Raw genomic sequence first — 17,229 nt, 5'->3', positions numbered from 1 at the left:
AAGTTTCATGCAACCCATCACTGAAAATAATTAAAAGTCCATATGCCTTTATAAATAATTCATTACAGAAAATACATGTATCATGCTGGCTGTATTTCATTGTTAAGCTAGAAGTATACATTTTGCTGGTGGGCATTGAAGGTCAGTTTCTCAATGAGTGCACAAACATCACTAGACTGACTTCAAAAAAGACATTTAACACTGAATTGTCCCATTTCAGTTGATAATTGTGGCCAAACCAATTAAAAACCATTTAGTGGGGTTCCGCCTGATTAAGTTTCTGCATTTTCCCTTAAACTACTAGAGACGAATGAGAAAAATAATACAAGTTTCAAGAAAGTCAGGAAACAGATACTTTTGAACATAAGAACTGTTGGACATTAAGGGTAAATCAAATGTCACCTGTATTCCGGCAATGGTTATCTGCCTTTACATACAGAATTCTATTTGGATAGAGCAGTTCTTATTTCTCTAAGTTCACAGCAAAAAATATAATGTGACAGTTGCAGAAGGAATTAATTAAGGGAAATCAAATGCTGCTGAGAACAACACTTTTCAAAATAAATATTTGATTTTCAAAGTTTTCATGCTCTGAAAGCACAATTAGCTAACAGGCATTAAATACTTAGATTTAGAAACATGTTTTGAAACCAAGCTTGTTTCGTAGCTGGACAAAAAACAACAAAAACAAAAACAAAAAAACCCCAAAACAACCAAAAAACCAACAAAAACCCAACCAAACAAAACAAACAAAAAAACCCAATCAAAAACCTTACATGCTAAATTAAGCAAGCAAATGAAAAAGCTGCAGGTTTTCCTCCTACTGCACATTCTGTTTCTGAATTATAGGTCGTCATGCCACTGTGGTGGACTCATTCTGGTGACCTGCACCAATAGAAAATTCCCCAACTTCAGTGAATTTAAAACTCAAATGCTATTCATCAAGCAGGTTCAGAGAAGGATCTGTAATACTGAAGATTAATAACAAGTGCTCGTGGTGTTGCTTCTACATTTCTATATAATAGCAGAATGAAACTAGTAAGACTGATCTGTTTTCCTACTGCTATTCAGAACTCTCTGGCTGCAGTAAACCCCTTAAGAATTATATCAGTTCCTGGCTGCTGCTGAAAAGCTACCAAGAACAAAAGACAACTAAGATATAGATATAAATATTATGTTTTCCCCCCTTCAAGGCAATGAGGCTAAAATGTATTAAATAGGGTGCATCGCCTTCTCACAATAGTGAGAAGAAACACAAAAGGAGGAAGAAAAGATCTCAGCAAAATTCCTCCCTTTATGTTTTGAATGCAGCCAGGCATGTAAGTGGCCAGAGACATCAGTTAAAGGACAGGCTTGCGCAGAACTGCCTGACATCATTCAGACCCTGCCCAAGACATCTAGTTCTGGCCCTGAAGGAGAGCCACTGGATGTCCACAGCACTTGCTACCTAAGAGGATGCTCTGAATCAGCTGATAAGCAGTAACTGGCTGCCTCTAGTCCTGTATATTCTGGCTGTGAACTTGCCTGTGGAATGAGTGTTTGCAATTGCCTCTCTACGCTAAGAACATCACCTTTTTGTGTAAATTAACTTTCCACTATCAAAGTCCTACCCAGCAAAATTAAAGACAGAAGAACATGGCTCATTAGGGACATATTGTGCCAAGTAAAACATTAAATAGGACAAGTTTTTATCTCAGTTATTCTGCAATAATTCAGCTACAGTTTCACTGACTTCCATACTATTAGTATCATTCATTAGTTTCCAGTGGATATACTCTGTCATAAACGAGGTTAGAATCAGGGTCATCCCAGATTATAACATCTTGTACAGGGCTAAAGTAGTAAACATGCTTATTCACTCTTAGTTACCTGAAACTCTAAATTTTGACTTGGACATATAGATCCAGTACAGCACTGCTTGCGTTTGTAGGATTGGGAAATTAATTTCTTTTTCAATGACGTTCCTTAAGCAGAAGTAATGTTTTAGCTTTCAGCTGTGATTAAGGAGATCAGCATCAAAACCAAAAGAAAAATTGAGCAATTTTACTTACTTAATAACTTCTTAATTTAAGATAGGATATTTATTTTCACATAAAGCATTGGCAATCTTTGGGATCAGAATACCTTCCCTTTTAAAAATAAAGGAAAAAACACTCCACTTGTGATTGCTTTGATGTTGTATTATGCCAATGTATAGAATAACTCAAGCTCTCCAGACCAAAGCTGACATTCAGAGAGCAAAATGATCAAGCCATGTCAGTAACTTAGCTCATTTCTAAATATTCAGGCACTCTGTATTTTTCTGTGCTTTTAGTTGAACACAAAGATTATGAAACCTGCCCCCATTCTTTTTCTGCTTCACTCTTTTGAAGAGAACTTATTTATATTGCTAAGTTTTTGGATATTTACTATGTCTGTCCAAAATGTTAGATGATGGAGTCCAGAAGTTATGCAATAACTCGATTCAAGAAAAACTAGCAATGAAAGAAAACATTTCTAGTGCTATGGGATGAAAGAAAAAATTGAAAATATGACCCTAAAGGATCATATTTTTTAACCAGTCTCCCTGGCTCATCAAGTTAGAATTCATAATTCCTGATGTTTTGCTACACATTTCTGCGCATCTACATCTGGAAACTATTCCTTGATCTTTTTAACTGATCAATATAAAAGCTGTGACTTGATTTGTTGTTGTAGATTCTTTATTTAAAGAAATTTCTCATATTCTTTTTACTGCAGCCAAGAAAATGGGAAATAGTCTTTCTGAGGGACTTTGTCAGGTTTGATGCTCATCACAAGCCAGCTGGTGCTCAAAATTAATTACAATTGGTTACCCTGGTAACACTAAATCACACTTGAAAGTTTCAATATTGTTTATCCTTATAAGTTTCCACAGCAATTTCAGCTGCAAGGGTAAAAATTAGGGACCAAAGTTCAGCAGAAAAAGCAATCTAAACTGACCCTGCCACTGAATCAGCACCCCTTTCTCTCTCCACCTTTCATAAGGGCATTTATAGCTTGTTGCATTCTGTTTTAAAAACATTTGAACTTTGGGTATCTACCCTTAAAAGGCTACTCATCAAATGCCTACTGTTCACATCAGACACCTACTGTTCAACTCATAGATTCTTAGTTCTCTGCTAAATTGATATTGATTTCATATGTTCAATTAAAAGCATACGATAACTGGGTTGAAAGCAGAGACTGAGGAACTTGATATGTTGTTTTTAAATAGGGTGGAGTAGAACAAAACTATTTTCAAATACAACAGGCTATTGCCAGCAGTCCAAATTCCCCCTATCATTTAGGATAAGGAAGCGTCAGAAAAACATTTAAGTCTTACTCGATTCCTTAGATTTGGAAGAGAAATTTCATTTTAATAGTAAGATGGACTTTTTGGTATACAGATTTTCCTGCAGGATGAGGGGTGTAGGGTTATAAAACCTGTACTTAAGTGCTTGGGTGTATTTTGACCACCCTCCCTTCTCTACCTTAGGTTTAAAAGGTTTTAAAAGCAAAGATTGTATTTATTCTGCTATTGCCAAATTTGTAGCTTCATTTTCTACTTGCTAGAGAATGGAACACCTAGAAGCTAACAGTTGTGAACAAAGCTTCTTTATGTTAATGTAAGCTGATGTCTGCTTTCAATGAACTATTTATGTCCCTGTAAAACATCAGCTGATACAGTCATCCTACTTACTTGAATTGTATGATCTCTCCACCATGAAATTTTCCCCCTTCTCTGAAATACAAAGAAAAAGTAGCCTTTTGGGGGTACAGAACTTTTTTTTTTTCCTCCTACAACCAAGGTACTCCTAACATCCCCACCCTGCAAATGTTTTTCAGTCCACACATTTTGTCACAAGAGCACAGGGATGAGGAATTACACTAAATTAACATAAACTCTCTCCTTACAGGCCTGGAGGACAAAACTGAGAAACAAAGCTCATGGTTTGAGCAAGACATGAGTCTTGAGAGCTCCAATATGTGGCAGGAGAGCACGTAGCTAAGGCTCAAAGTAAGAAGAAAAAAGTGACTAAAGTTGTCAATAATAGACCTTTCAAGCCTCACTCATTTGTCTCCTTGTTATCACCTCCTCCACATTGCCACCTGCTAAAGCATTCATAGTGAAATACCTACCACCTTCACTTCCTGATCCATGTGCCAATCACCCATGCTGGACATGTGGAGTGGAAGCCATCACATTCGTGTACTGTAGAGAAAGCACCTAGCAGGGCCTTACACCCTCTGAAAGGAAGTAGAGCCTCTCCTCCAAATCCTCTGTATGGCCCAACTTGGATGCACACACCCATCTCATGAACCACAAAACAAATAGCCAAGTCAGACCATTCCCCTGATAATAACACCCAGTATAGGCAGATGCATGCATTGCCACTCCAGAAGACTGAGAGAGAATTTCACTATGTTGTCTAGCCCTTTTAGAGCCTGGAGTGAGGACAGAAAAAGTAAATTGACAACTGCTGAGCTGAAGAATACAATGACCTCCATCAGTAAAAATACCAGTATAAATCAATGTAAAATAACGTCTATTCAGAAGGTGAAGGATGACATGCAATTAACCTTACTTTGCAATTGAGGCATGCGTACAGGCAGAGTTCTGACACCCATCATGAAAGCAAGTAAATGGCATTTCTTGAAAAGTGTTATTTAAAACATGTCCCCTCTTTCACAATAAGAAGTGAAAAATGTGCTCTTTGCACTTTTCCAGTTGCAGAGAGAATTGGCACCACAGAGACAAGGGGGTACTTATTAGCCCAGAACAGCAGATGGAGCAAATTAACATTCCTCTTTCTTGTCACATATTATATAGAAGCTTTCAGGTATTTGTTTTGCACTAATAAGACATGTGAAACCAAAATCCTTGACTATAACCAACTATTCATTGAGTTTAAGCGCAGAGTAGCTGAGCTCTGACCTTTCCCTGCTCTTAGCGCTGCTTTCGCTGGCACAAACCACATAGAAAGAAGTAGACTGATCAGTACAGAGCTGTAAGAACAAACCTGGGACATCCATGGATAGAAAGTCCTCTGTTGTCCAGCAGGAGAAGAGGTGGGACAGGAAAGCATGTAATTAAAACACTGACTACATTGCTCCTGAATAGAGATGAAAACACAGGAATACCGAGGGGGTGAGTTAGATGCAGCTTTTCCTGAAGTGATTCATTCATACAACAGCTGTTACTGCTTCATTAACTCCGCTAATTTGGGGCTGAGATGTGCAGCAATGCTTTGTCCTTTGGATGCTACTCAATTCCAATGCAGCCTTTCGTTACAATTCATATTACTTAAGGACTAATCAACAAGAATAGAGATGGAAGAACTGAGTAATTGAAATTCATGTATTAAGATACTGCAAGTTTCAAAGGTTGACACGGTCTGTCAGATTCAGTGGAGCTTTTTAGTTAAGTTCAAATCCAAGCCTTTACCTAAAACCTATCTAAAGCCTGCCTTTCCTCAACTGATATTGTCCCCACACATCTTTCCTGGGCTAAACACAGCTGTCAAGAGTCATGCAGAATTTTACCCCTACAATACCTGTGCTACTGCATTGTTCACAAATAAAAGGAAATAGCGTTTAAAACCTGATCAATTTTTCATACAGCTCTTATATGTCATAGAATCCACCAGCTACACTACTTATTTCAGCCAGAGACTTCCTTTACAAGAGAAACAACCAATCAAGTTGAAATGTCTCCTAAGGTGGATGACATCTTAAAATTTGTCCCCACTTAAAAACAAAAACTGCAGCTTGGGCTCAGATCTTCGATGTGACAGGCTAATATAGTACCTCAGTGGTCTACCTGGCTCTTTCTTTTTTTGTTCTTAATCTTATGCTGCATGTATGGGTATCTGCCCCTCTGTGTGCTCTGCTCAGCAGATAACATTAGGTTGCTATAGTGATTGCTTAAAAAAGAGAAAAAAAGTGAAAGATGAATTGTGGAGAACCCTGAGGCTAAAAGATGGATAAATGACCAATGCTGAAAATGAAAGTTAAGTACTGTTTTTCCTGAATTCTGCTGGAACTGTTTGTAAGGGAGTATTATTCTCCTTCATGAAAAAAGGCAGCTCGTTTCTTCTATTAAATCTGATTGGTACCTATGTTGGAGGGGATAATAAAAAAGGGGCAAGGTGAAACAGTGAAAAAAAATAATTCTGTAATATTAATTTTGTACTTACCCAAGCAGGTTTTTTGTTTCAGGATTAAATGGGGACAAAATTACCCTCATGTAACACAAAATTATATAAATCACAAGGAAGTTAAATAAGATGCCTAAGGCCAAAAAGGGTCATTGCTTAAACTCGAACTCAGTCACTCTACATTAATACATACATTTTTATCTGAAACAGTAAAGTCCTTTACTTAACAAAAAAAGTGGATGTACACAGACACATGCACTTAAGTTTATTAGGTAATGAATATTTCATACACTCAAACAATTTATAAAGAAAACACAAAATTAGAACCAAATATCTAATCAAAGCCAGCATTTACAGCACTACAATCCTTTAGTTTAAAGCTTAAGTTGTCACACAGATGTTTCCATTGGTGAACCTAAAGAACCCAACCTGAACTGGAGTATGAATATATACATTACCTAGATAGTGCTTCATCAACTGCCATGTCCCCCTGTAACTCCATTTGCCCTACTATGGCCCAGAATGTAGGTGACTGCAATCCCCTGGCAGCCTGTTAGGAAGAGTTGAGAATCCCACAGTGCTCAAAACAAATTAGCGAAACCTCAGAACAGCAAGTCTCTACTCAACAAGAGAGGAGAAAGAAACTGAATTTGGGACCCAAAGTCACTGACATAAAAGGCAGCATCAGCATCCCCTCAGGGAACCCTGTGGCTTTAAAGAATTTCCAACAGTTAAAACAATCACTTGAAAGCTATGACTCAAAACTAGCTGGCTTGCTGCAAGTGGAATAATTAATATGCTGTTAAAATCAACCATAGAGGAGCAGCACCTACTTGTAACATTCTATTATTGTTTTAGCCAAACATTCACTACTGCTACATGAACTTTCAGAGGCAGAAATAGCTCTAGGTTTGTATGACATCAGTTTGGTGAATTATTTCAGGAATATAGGCATATCTGAAGACAGTTCCATGGACAAATATAGGAAACCAATGCCTAACTAAGCCTTCATTACTGACCTCATTTCTGTCTAGTTCTGTATACCATACTATGTATTTAGCTGCCTAACACTAGCACCTTATACAGCAATCTTCATAGCCCTAATTTTAGTGGGTTTAATCATTGCACTAATATTCTTTTTGCTTTAAAAGTTCATCCACTGGGATATGTCAATGTTGGCAGCAGGTGATAAACACTCCAGTGTCTGGAATTTGTACTGGAAGATCAAAACACTTAACTTGTATGCTTGGAAACTATTGGATTTTTTTAGTAATTTCATTTCTTATTCACAAAAAGTTTAGGGAACAGTACCTGCTTTTCATCAGATGGGGAATTTGCAATAGCTTTCACTTCATCATTCTGTTTTCTTAATTAATGGCAGGTACTCAGTCTCTCAAGATACATAACCTTTGTTGTGATCCCTGATTGAAAGAACCGGATGTAAGCTATATAATGCATAAATTACCTGATAAATAGCCCTCATCTTCCTGTCTTTGTAAGGATAACCCAGCACTGATTTAACCAGGGCATTCATACAAAATTATGCTCTTCATGAGAATTTTCAAACACAAGAACATTCTCAGATACTGAGAAATGCCATTGAGATACCTCCTTCAGATTATCAAGTAAACCAGCTCACCAAAGGGGAATCTAAACTTTAATGAAATGAAGGTATCTAATCTGAAAAATATCTAGACAAAATTTCTGGTAAATGGCGCAATTTATTGTCACTCTCCTGATTATCTAATTTCAAAGCTTAACAAAAAAGTGGCAATTTAAGTTTACTACTTTATCTGAGTGGAAAACAATAAGTCACTTCTTTTCTTTCTCTGCTTTTAAAAGGCAAAAACAGGGCAGGTGGGCAAGCAGGACCAAGAAAAGAAACTTTGGCAACAAGCAGGAGATTGTAAAGCCCATTACAATTCTGAGAACAAAACCTGCTTCAGCTACATTTTAAGTAGATGCCTTCAGGTACCTTGCGTAATTTATGGACAGCTGCAAGTCTAGAAGCATCTATGACAGCCACAGAATTCCATTCCTCTAATGAAGTTAACTAAGGGTATTTAAAATGTCATTTCTTAATCTAAAACTGAATAAAAGCCATAATTTCTCTTATGGGTATTTACACATTTGAGATGAAGTGACTACACAGTGGGAATTCTAAAACTAATTACTTCCCGTACATTTATATTCCAGCCCAGAGAGCTAGTACCTGTTGGTTGCCTTTCCTACAGAGAATTACTTGAAATTTTTTGCATTCTCTCCTAGGGGTGAAATACAATAGGAATGTACAGAGAACATCAATTTTCTTTGCTTTTCTAATGTTTACAACTTCCCTGTAGTATTTATCAAGAAAAACACAAGTCCCCATAGTTAGAGCTATGCAGGCTAACAGTAGGAATTCTTGGGGTTGATGGAGCTATTGATCATACAAACATTAAAATTATGTCTCCTGTAGTAAACACCAATAAAACAGAGGTACATTAATCAGGAAATCAATATGCTCGTCAGTAGAAAGGCTAACTTTGACAATGTAATGCAGCAGGCAGACCTACTGGATGGTGGACCAGAACACAAGTAACCAAGGTAGTGACCTTTTTGTTTGACTTCTGGCTGTGCTGAAATACTGTATGTATAACTGGAATGTACAGAACAAAGGGAGGGAGGCAAGGAGTTAGCTATTTAAATTGTTCTGTAGGAACAAACTTTAATTTATTGCTACAGTGACCTTTAGTTGTTCTCTTAAAAAAAAAAACCAAACCAAAACAAAACACAACAAAACCCAAAACAAACCATCACAACACCAAAACCTGAAGAAAAACACACACACACACACCCCCACTGAAAAAAGCTCCAAAAGCAAAATACAAACACAACAACCAAACTCCAAACTTCTGGCTCATGCTTTTTAGTATGTCTATGTTAAGGGATAGAATTAGTAGCATACAACTTGAAAATTATTTGATGCTTGACGAGAAAAAAAAAGGCTAAATTGCCATCTTTATAATATTCTTTTTAAAACATTAACACTATTCTTTTATGCAACAGATTCATTAGTCATTCTTTCAAAGCCTTAAATAATTATTTTAAATAGAAACTATACTTCAGGTGTGGTCTGTCCATTAGATTGGAAACAAAGCAGCACACATTCTCCTGGACAAAAACACCATCTATTTTAGCAACTTCTTCATATGGGTTAACTGAAATTACATACTTGAATCCCTGAGGACAGATCCCATACCTTAGGAGATAGTACAGCTTAACTAAGCCCTGTACTCTGAATGAGTATTTCTAATGTTCAGATTGAGCACTGGGCTGCAAGATGCTTTAGGACAGTTTAGCTTGTTCTTTCCATTTGTTGAAGGACACAAAGTTACTGAACAAACATTTGAAAATTAATATGTGAAAAGCAGAATTGTATATGAGTTAATTGGGAAAGTTATTCTCCTGAGTTACTTTTAAATATTTTACCAAATACATGATGAAAAAACATGCATTAAACAATAGAAAAGCAGGTAAGTAAACAGCAGTTTATTATAGGCAACATTTTTAATTATAAAGTTATTGCAAAAAGTTTTGTTATTTGAGCTGACTTTGCAAATGTAACTTTGTAAAAGAAAAAAAAATAATTCACAAAGGGAATGGTCATAGGAGATTCCTGACATTCTGTAACTCTCTTTTCACTTGTATGTCTGGACTATTATGTTACAAAGCAATAATACATTTTTCAAATATGTATTACTAGTCCTGATGCCAAAAATTAAAAATCCTTGTGTAAGCCAGGCAGGATACTTCCAGTCATACGAAATTCACTCCAAAAACAAAGACTCCCCATCACCACCTTGAGTGTTCTCTAAAGTTAAACCTGTCCTTGTGGTGTTTAACTTTCTCACTATAATCTGGGAAGAAAAAAACCCCTGGTCTGAATCTAGGTAATAGTATCTCAATCAGAGTTTTCCACAGTGCAGATCAACCTTTTAATTAATTTATTTTAAACATTCCACACTGGAACAAAATCAATTCTTAATTTTACAAATTCCATATACAGAATTGTTGTATACTGGCCAGTGAAGTCCTGATCACTTCATCCTGTATTACTGCTAAATATATTGATTAAACGAAGGCCAAAAGCTGACAGGAACTAAAAAGCTAGTGTTTGGGTGTGGGTGATTCTGTCCATCCAATTTCAGATCAAGTACTAAGCTTCTGTCAGTGGATTATTTGTTTTGAGGAGGAATAAAGAAAAAACCAAATCTGCTCACTGACTAGCTAAATAGTACTGAATATACAAAACAGGCAAATTTAGCAAACAGCAAACGAGCTATATGTGCTACCTAGTATATTATGTGTATCCAAAATGAAAGGGAAAAATAAAGGAAAAAAGGGTTTGGCCTATCCAAGATAGTAGAAACATCTGCTAGAAAAGTAACCCATATATATGTATAGACACATATACATACTTATTAGATGGGCCACTGAGGTCGTGCCCCATAGACATATGTGGCAGCATTAATAATGATAGTAATATCATATGAGTCAGCCACAAATATAACTCCCCTCTCTAAGGAAAAAAATGGAAAGAAAAAACCCAATGAAACAGAAAGACCCCAAACCTCATAAACAAGCATCTCTCATCTTGGACCTGTCATTTACTACTCATTACACTGAAAAACTTAAATACATTAAAAAAAAAAAAAAAAGCTGTGAATACATTTTAGAATTCCTTTTGCATGCATGTTGAAAGAAAAACTGATCTGATACAATCCAAAGTACATATGAATAGTACAACATAATGTTAATCCTGCATCTTGTTAATAAATGATATATCGTGGTAAAGTTTAGATTCTTTAAATGATAGTGCAACACATCTCTAAATTTTATTCTTCTAAACTAAGTTCTGAAAGTGATCTTCTTTTCTCTTTTTCTCAATTAAGAAAGCATTGTTTTGTCTCTCTCAGCTCTAATTTTCTCTCTTTTCCTGCCTGTGTTCCTTTTGTCTATTATTGCTTTGGTGCTAAACATTAACAAACTCATAACTGGTTCAAGCCTAGGCAGCTATTTTTAGGGCAATTTTGTTTGGCTGTTTATGAGCTTATAAAAACAACCTTAAGTATCAGAAATCCAGTGTTTTTATCTTTTGATGTTCCACATTCTTTCAGAGTGAAATCTGGAGAGGATTCAGACAATCCCACTCAACTAATAACTCCAAAGTCAAATGTTTGATTCAGCAATAAAGTATGACTTTGTAAAAGAAATAAAGTTTGGAACATTTGCTCCTTTAGGTGCAAAGAGATTTCATCACAAAGGAGACTGACCTTGTAGGCTGATCTGATTTATCAGTAATGGTGGTGATTGCCCCAGTGCTGCTGGAATACAAAGCCATTCCATGGCACTAGAAATGGGTCTTTCAAGGAAGATTAATGTTGACCATTGTGATAACTCCTCTCTAGTTTTATTTACTTTTCTAACCGTGCTGGGACATGGGATTGTGAAGCCATGCAGTTTCTACCCTCTCCAGTATTTTCTCATTAGACAGGCTCCTCCACTTTTATTTTTGGTCACGTCCCTTCATTTGCAGATATATTTCCACTTACACCTGAAATATGTTAATTTTTGTTGAAGATATTTATGGAGCAGCAGTCACCACACAATCTAGGTGCTATAAATTTATTTTTGTACTTACTACATTATTCCCCTCTCACACACATATATGACCCAGTTATAGTGCAGAATTTATATGTACTTCATAACTGAAAATAGTTCTGGTTTTGGAAACCAAGTTAGATAGACTTATGTTGAGAAATAAGGTTATAAACTTTTTTCTCATAACAAGTAATTATAAGCATATTTATCACTCACCTCTCACAATAGAAACATGACAACACCACAATCTACTTCAGCAAGTCAACAATGAGAATATAGACAGTTGACCCCACTTGTCAGGCCACACCTGGAGTACTATGTCTGGTTCTGGTCCCCACAATTCAAGAAAGACTGGATAGGGTCCAAAGGAGGGCCACAAAGATTACCAAAGGGCTGGAGAAACTGCCCTTTGAGGAAAGACTGAGGAGTTAGGACTTTTCACCCTGGAGAAGAGAAGGCTTAGGGGGCAACACATCACAGTTTGCTAGTACTTAAATGGTGGCTTCAAGAAGAATGGAGAGTCTCTTGCCAAAAGGTGCCACATGGAGAGAACAAGGGGCAATGTGTACAAGTTACACCAGGAGAGATTTCATCTTGATATAAGAAATAAATTTTTTAGAGTGAGAACAATCAGTCACTGGAACAACCTCCACAGGGACATGGTAGAGTCCCCATCCCTGGAGGTTTCCAAGACGCAACTGGACAAGGCATTAGATAATCCCACCTAGGCTCCTTTTTCTACAAAAGGTTAGACCAGATGACCTTTCAGGGTCCCTTCCAACCTGGGCTGTTCTACAATTCTATGATCAGAGCTTCAGCATATTTGGGGTATGACTTCAGTAGACTCTAAAGCCTGTTGGCACAAAAGGAAAGTTTAGAAGCAACTTGCCATTTTTCTCATGTCTGTCCTAGTGTCTACAAATTCCTACAAGCATTTTAAAGTTGTTCACTGCCAGTCACAGAAGATCCCATATAGCATCCATCAGGCCATAATGATCAAAAGCCTCAGTCATGTGAGCTTAACTAAAACTCACTTCTTCAACATGGCTATCCAAAATCATCTGCATCCCTCTTCACAGTAGTAGTACAGAGCAAAACAGGAGAACTTCAAGTTGAATACATAATTACGATGTTTAATTCCTGAAACAATCAATTCAGTTAACTGGAGGGTTACTATGGCTGATCACCTATTAAAAGCTACATATAAAACTGTGAGGTATGTCTTGGTAAATAAAAACAGTGTATAATGATACATCATAACAAAACCAGACTGTTCAGAATGACATTCCAATAAATGTGAGGTTAAAGATAGAAGAGCCAAAAAAAGCGACAATGACATTCTCCCAGTGTAATTGCAAAGTTAAGAAAGTTTGCCAAGAATACTAATCAAATAGCATAGAAATGCTCACATCAGACAGTAGAAAAGGAATCTAAGCAAGAGAAAATGGGTAAGGAGCTGAATTTTGTAGGGCTAAAAAGAAAAATACTTATGGAAGTAAGGAAAGGAGACAACTGTCTTACATGAAGGTGTGAAGATGATGTATTTATGAAGAACTGAGGAAACACCTTAGATGACAGATTCTGGGAAGAAAATATAGTGAAGAAAGGAAGAAATGTAAATGATTTGAAGAGCAATTTTAGTTTTCATTCTATGCTACTCAAGCAAGCTCACAAAGAGTAAGAGGAGAAAGAGAATTTCATCCTAGGGCAGGAAAACACAAATTTTCTTCCTGTCCCAGTTGTTGTAGTTCTTTCTTTCATTTCATAGTTTTAACTAAACATAAAAAACTAGCAAATTAATTTAATGATGATGTAAATGAATTAATATAACATATATTACTGAAATTGGATTGTGATGTATCAATAAAAATGTGTTTTAATATATACAATTCACCTGATATTTTATCCTTTCAGCATTTGCTCAGAATAGGAGACAATAAACATTCCCATTTTTCTCTATGCTTCCTTTAAAGGAGTACCACGTGTATTTGCTCAAAAATCAGAAGTCTTCGAAAATCAGAACCGTAAGTAACTAGAATTTTTCCACATTCAAATTTTAAGGTATCCATAAAGCTCCTTGTTCAGACATATTTTTTTTGCATCAACACAATCCTGTGTAAAAAGAGAGCAAGTGAAAATGAACACTAACTTCCAGCTGTTTCTGACCTCTCATTCAAGCAGGTACCTACTTTACAACCATAATACCAGCTGCAAAGCAGTAGTGATTTCTAGCAAGTGTCCTACAAACTCCCCAAAGAGAAATAGAAAAGAGGACTCAAAGTCCATTTATGTGCAAAGCCAGCTTTTTCTTCCTGCATCTTCATTCTTGAAACTTTCTCGAGAAATTCACAAGACCCCTTCTATAAATTAGGCTTTCCATCACATCACACCATCACTGACAGGTAGACGTAGTAATTACCTGTAGAGCATCTAAAGCCTATAGAATGAAATCTTGACTACTAAAATTGTTATATTTATTTATTTCATCATAACTGTAAATCTGTTAGTGCACACCACAAAAACATTCAAATTACTTTAATAACTGAGTATCTGTCAACTGTAGTTACTGTGTCTGTCCTGCTGTTTATCATGGAAAGATTTAGGGCACTAGATTACGATTCATATTTTTTTCTTGTGATGACAGATTGAATTATCTCATGAAAGAGAATCCACTTGGTTTCTTAATTTGATTGTAATTCCGGATTGTTGTCGTTTCAGCCCAGCCAGTAACAAAGCAACACGCAGCTGCTCGCCCACTCCCCCACTCCCCCCACCCCAGTAGGATGAGGAGAAAATAGAAAGGCAGGCTCGTGGGTCGAGATAAGGACTGGGAGGGATCACTCACCTCTTACGGTCGCACGCAAAAGACAGGCGCAACTTGGGGAAGAAACAAAACCAAATTTACTACAAGTCAAAACAAACCAAGGGTATTAGGAAGCAAACCCAAACCTGAGAACACCTTCCCCCCACCCCTCCCTCCTTCCCGCCTCAACCCCACTCCCGGTTCTCTCTCCCTCCTCCCCCCGGCGGTGCAGGGGAACAGGGGATGGGGGTTGGGGTCAGCTCCCCACACCTGGTCTCTGCCGCTCCTTCCTCCTCAGGGGGAGGAGGACTCCTCACTTGGCCCCTGCTCCGCCACGGGAGACAGCCAGTCCTCCACGAACTTCCCTGGCGTGGGTCCTTTCCGCGGGCCGCTCTTCAGTCACACGCTGCTCCAGCGCGAGCTTCCCCATGGAGTCACGGCCATCTTGGGGGCCTCCGCTCCCCTGCTCCCCTCCATGGGCCGGGGGGACACAGCCTGCCGTCTCCCCACGGGCTGCGGGGGCATCCACCTCCTCAGGCGCCCCTCCTTCCTCACTGCCCTCGGTATCTGCAGAGGGGTTCCTCTCACATTCCAGTCCCCCTACTGACTGCACGTTCCCCTTCCCAAATCTGTTCTCCCAGAGGCGCTACCACCGTCGCTGACGGGCTCGGCCTGGGCCAGAGGTGGGTCCGGCTTGGAGCCGGGGAAGCTTCCAGCAGCTTCCCACAGGAGACTCCCCTGCGGCCCCTCCCCTGCCACCAAAACCAAACCCCGGTGCCATGCAAGACCATAACAAGGATTTAGGCTGAAACTTGCAAGTTTTTACCTTCTCGTAGCACTTACATGAAAACATGTGTCCTGAAGAGGAAAAATATTATGCAAATACATCAAAATATTATCCCTTTTTTAAACTACGCTAGAGGACAGAGAGGTTTTTCTAGGAAGCGAATAATTTAGAGTCTGTTTGAAAACTTATGGATGACAGTAACACACACAGTCCTTAACTGAGACAGGAATTCTGCTGTGCTTGGCGCTGTAGAAATGCACAGGAAAGATCAACTAGATTGGGGGGGAATTATCGTCAATCTTCATTTTGTACGTATAAAAAAAATAACGGAAATACCACAGGACAGCAAAGGCCTCTAGGCAGGTACAGAACAATACTACCCAGGGTGTCTTCCCTACAGTAAAGGAAGATTCAGAGGGTCTGAGAAATGAAGAAAAAAAAGTGTTGTTTTTTGTTCCTCCTCCTAATTCCAATATCTTGTCACAAAATGTTTGCTAAACTCAAATTTTTCCAAACTGGCTTGTATTCCATAACAGATAAGAGCAGAGCTCCACAACTCATACCTCTTCATAATGTGAAGTATCTTATATTTGTGAAATATGGATGGAAGGCAAATGCAAGGCTTATGCATGATCTTTGCAGTTTTAGTAGCTGCCCTGAATCCTTAAACTTCCACTAAATATCTTTAACAGGAAAGAGAGAAACAAAAGAAGCTATACTCTTTCTCTAGTGATGGAAGAGAACGTAACACCAAGGCATGCTTGAAAGAAAAAAAAAGAAAAGAAAAAAAAAAAGAGAGAACAGATATTGGCTTATATGGAATCTACAGGGAATGGAATAGAATCAATTTCATCTACTGAAAATAAACACTCTTTGGCTGATTAGAGACCAAAGCAGTTATCTGCAAATGACTGCCTTAATTTATGCTGAATTTTGCCTCATCGCTATTCTGCACTGTATCTGTAGCCTGAGAGGAAAAAGAAGACAAAAGTGGGGGATAGAAGATAAGAAGTGATCAGAAAGAAGAAAAACAGCATCCTTCTTTGAAATATAGAGAAGCATTTCCCCAGCTTTTTCTTCAAAACTGTAGAGTTTATTTTGCAGAATTAGATGAAATAAAGCTGCTGAAATTTAACAGTCCAAAGAAGGATTATTTAGCTATAATGCTTGAAAATCCTTTATGATAACTAACTGATTTTACACCTCGTACATATTTTCATTCAGCCAGTAAGCAAAAAACAAATTCCTGTTCAAATTACATTCCCTCAAAAACCAGAAACAAGTCCTGCTCTGTTTGTACGCAACTACCATGGCACCATCAACACCAGCAAAATTTTGTTAATATTATTAATGTCTTTACATTTTTGATGTACACTCTTGTAAAACCAGCTTCAAACTAACTTAACATTGAGATTAGAAATTCAGATTTAATTCTTTCTGTCCCTTTTCTTCACTGATATTTACCCAAATACTACCTGACCTTTTTTCTCCTACAGCTGTATTCACCTGATGATCCAAATGGAGTAACTGGGAGAAGCCATGAACATATCTGCAAAGACTAAGTTCATGGATCCTTGCTTTGGTATCGTAGAAACTATTGATGCATTTTACCAAAAATTAAAAACTGGGAATAATGCACAATGACATTTTATTTTAAATGTTCAAAATTTGATAACATTTAAAGTATTATAATAATATCCTGTAATTCCTGTAGTCAGATTAATATGCTAAACTAAGTAGGATTATGCTAGCAAAAATTCTTTTTAAACAAGCAAAAGAAGAAACCAGTATGTGCCATTGAACTACTATATGTCTTATAAGAGATGTAAAGTAAGATA

The sequence above is a fragment of the Accipiter gentilis genome, chromosome 8 (assembly GCF_929443795.1).
Source record: "Accipiter gentilis chromosome 8, bAccGen1.1, whole genome shotgun sequence".
NCBI lineage: Eukaryota > Metazoa > Chordata > Aves > Accipitriformes > Accipitridae > Astur > Astur gentilis.
Note: the sequence above shows the minus strand (reverse complement) of the source record.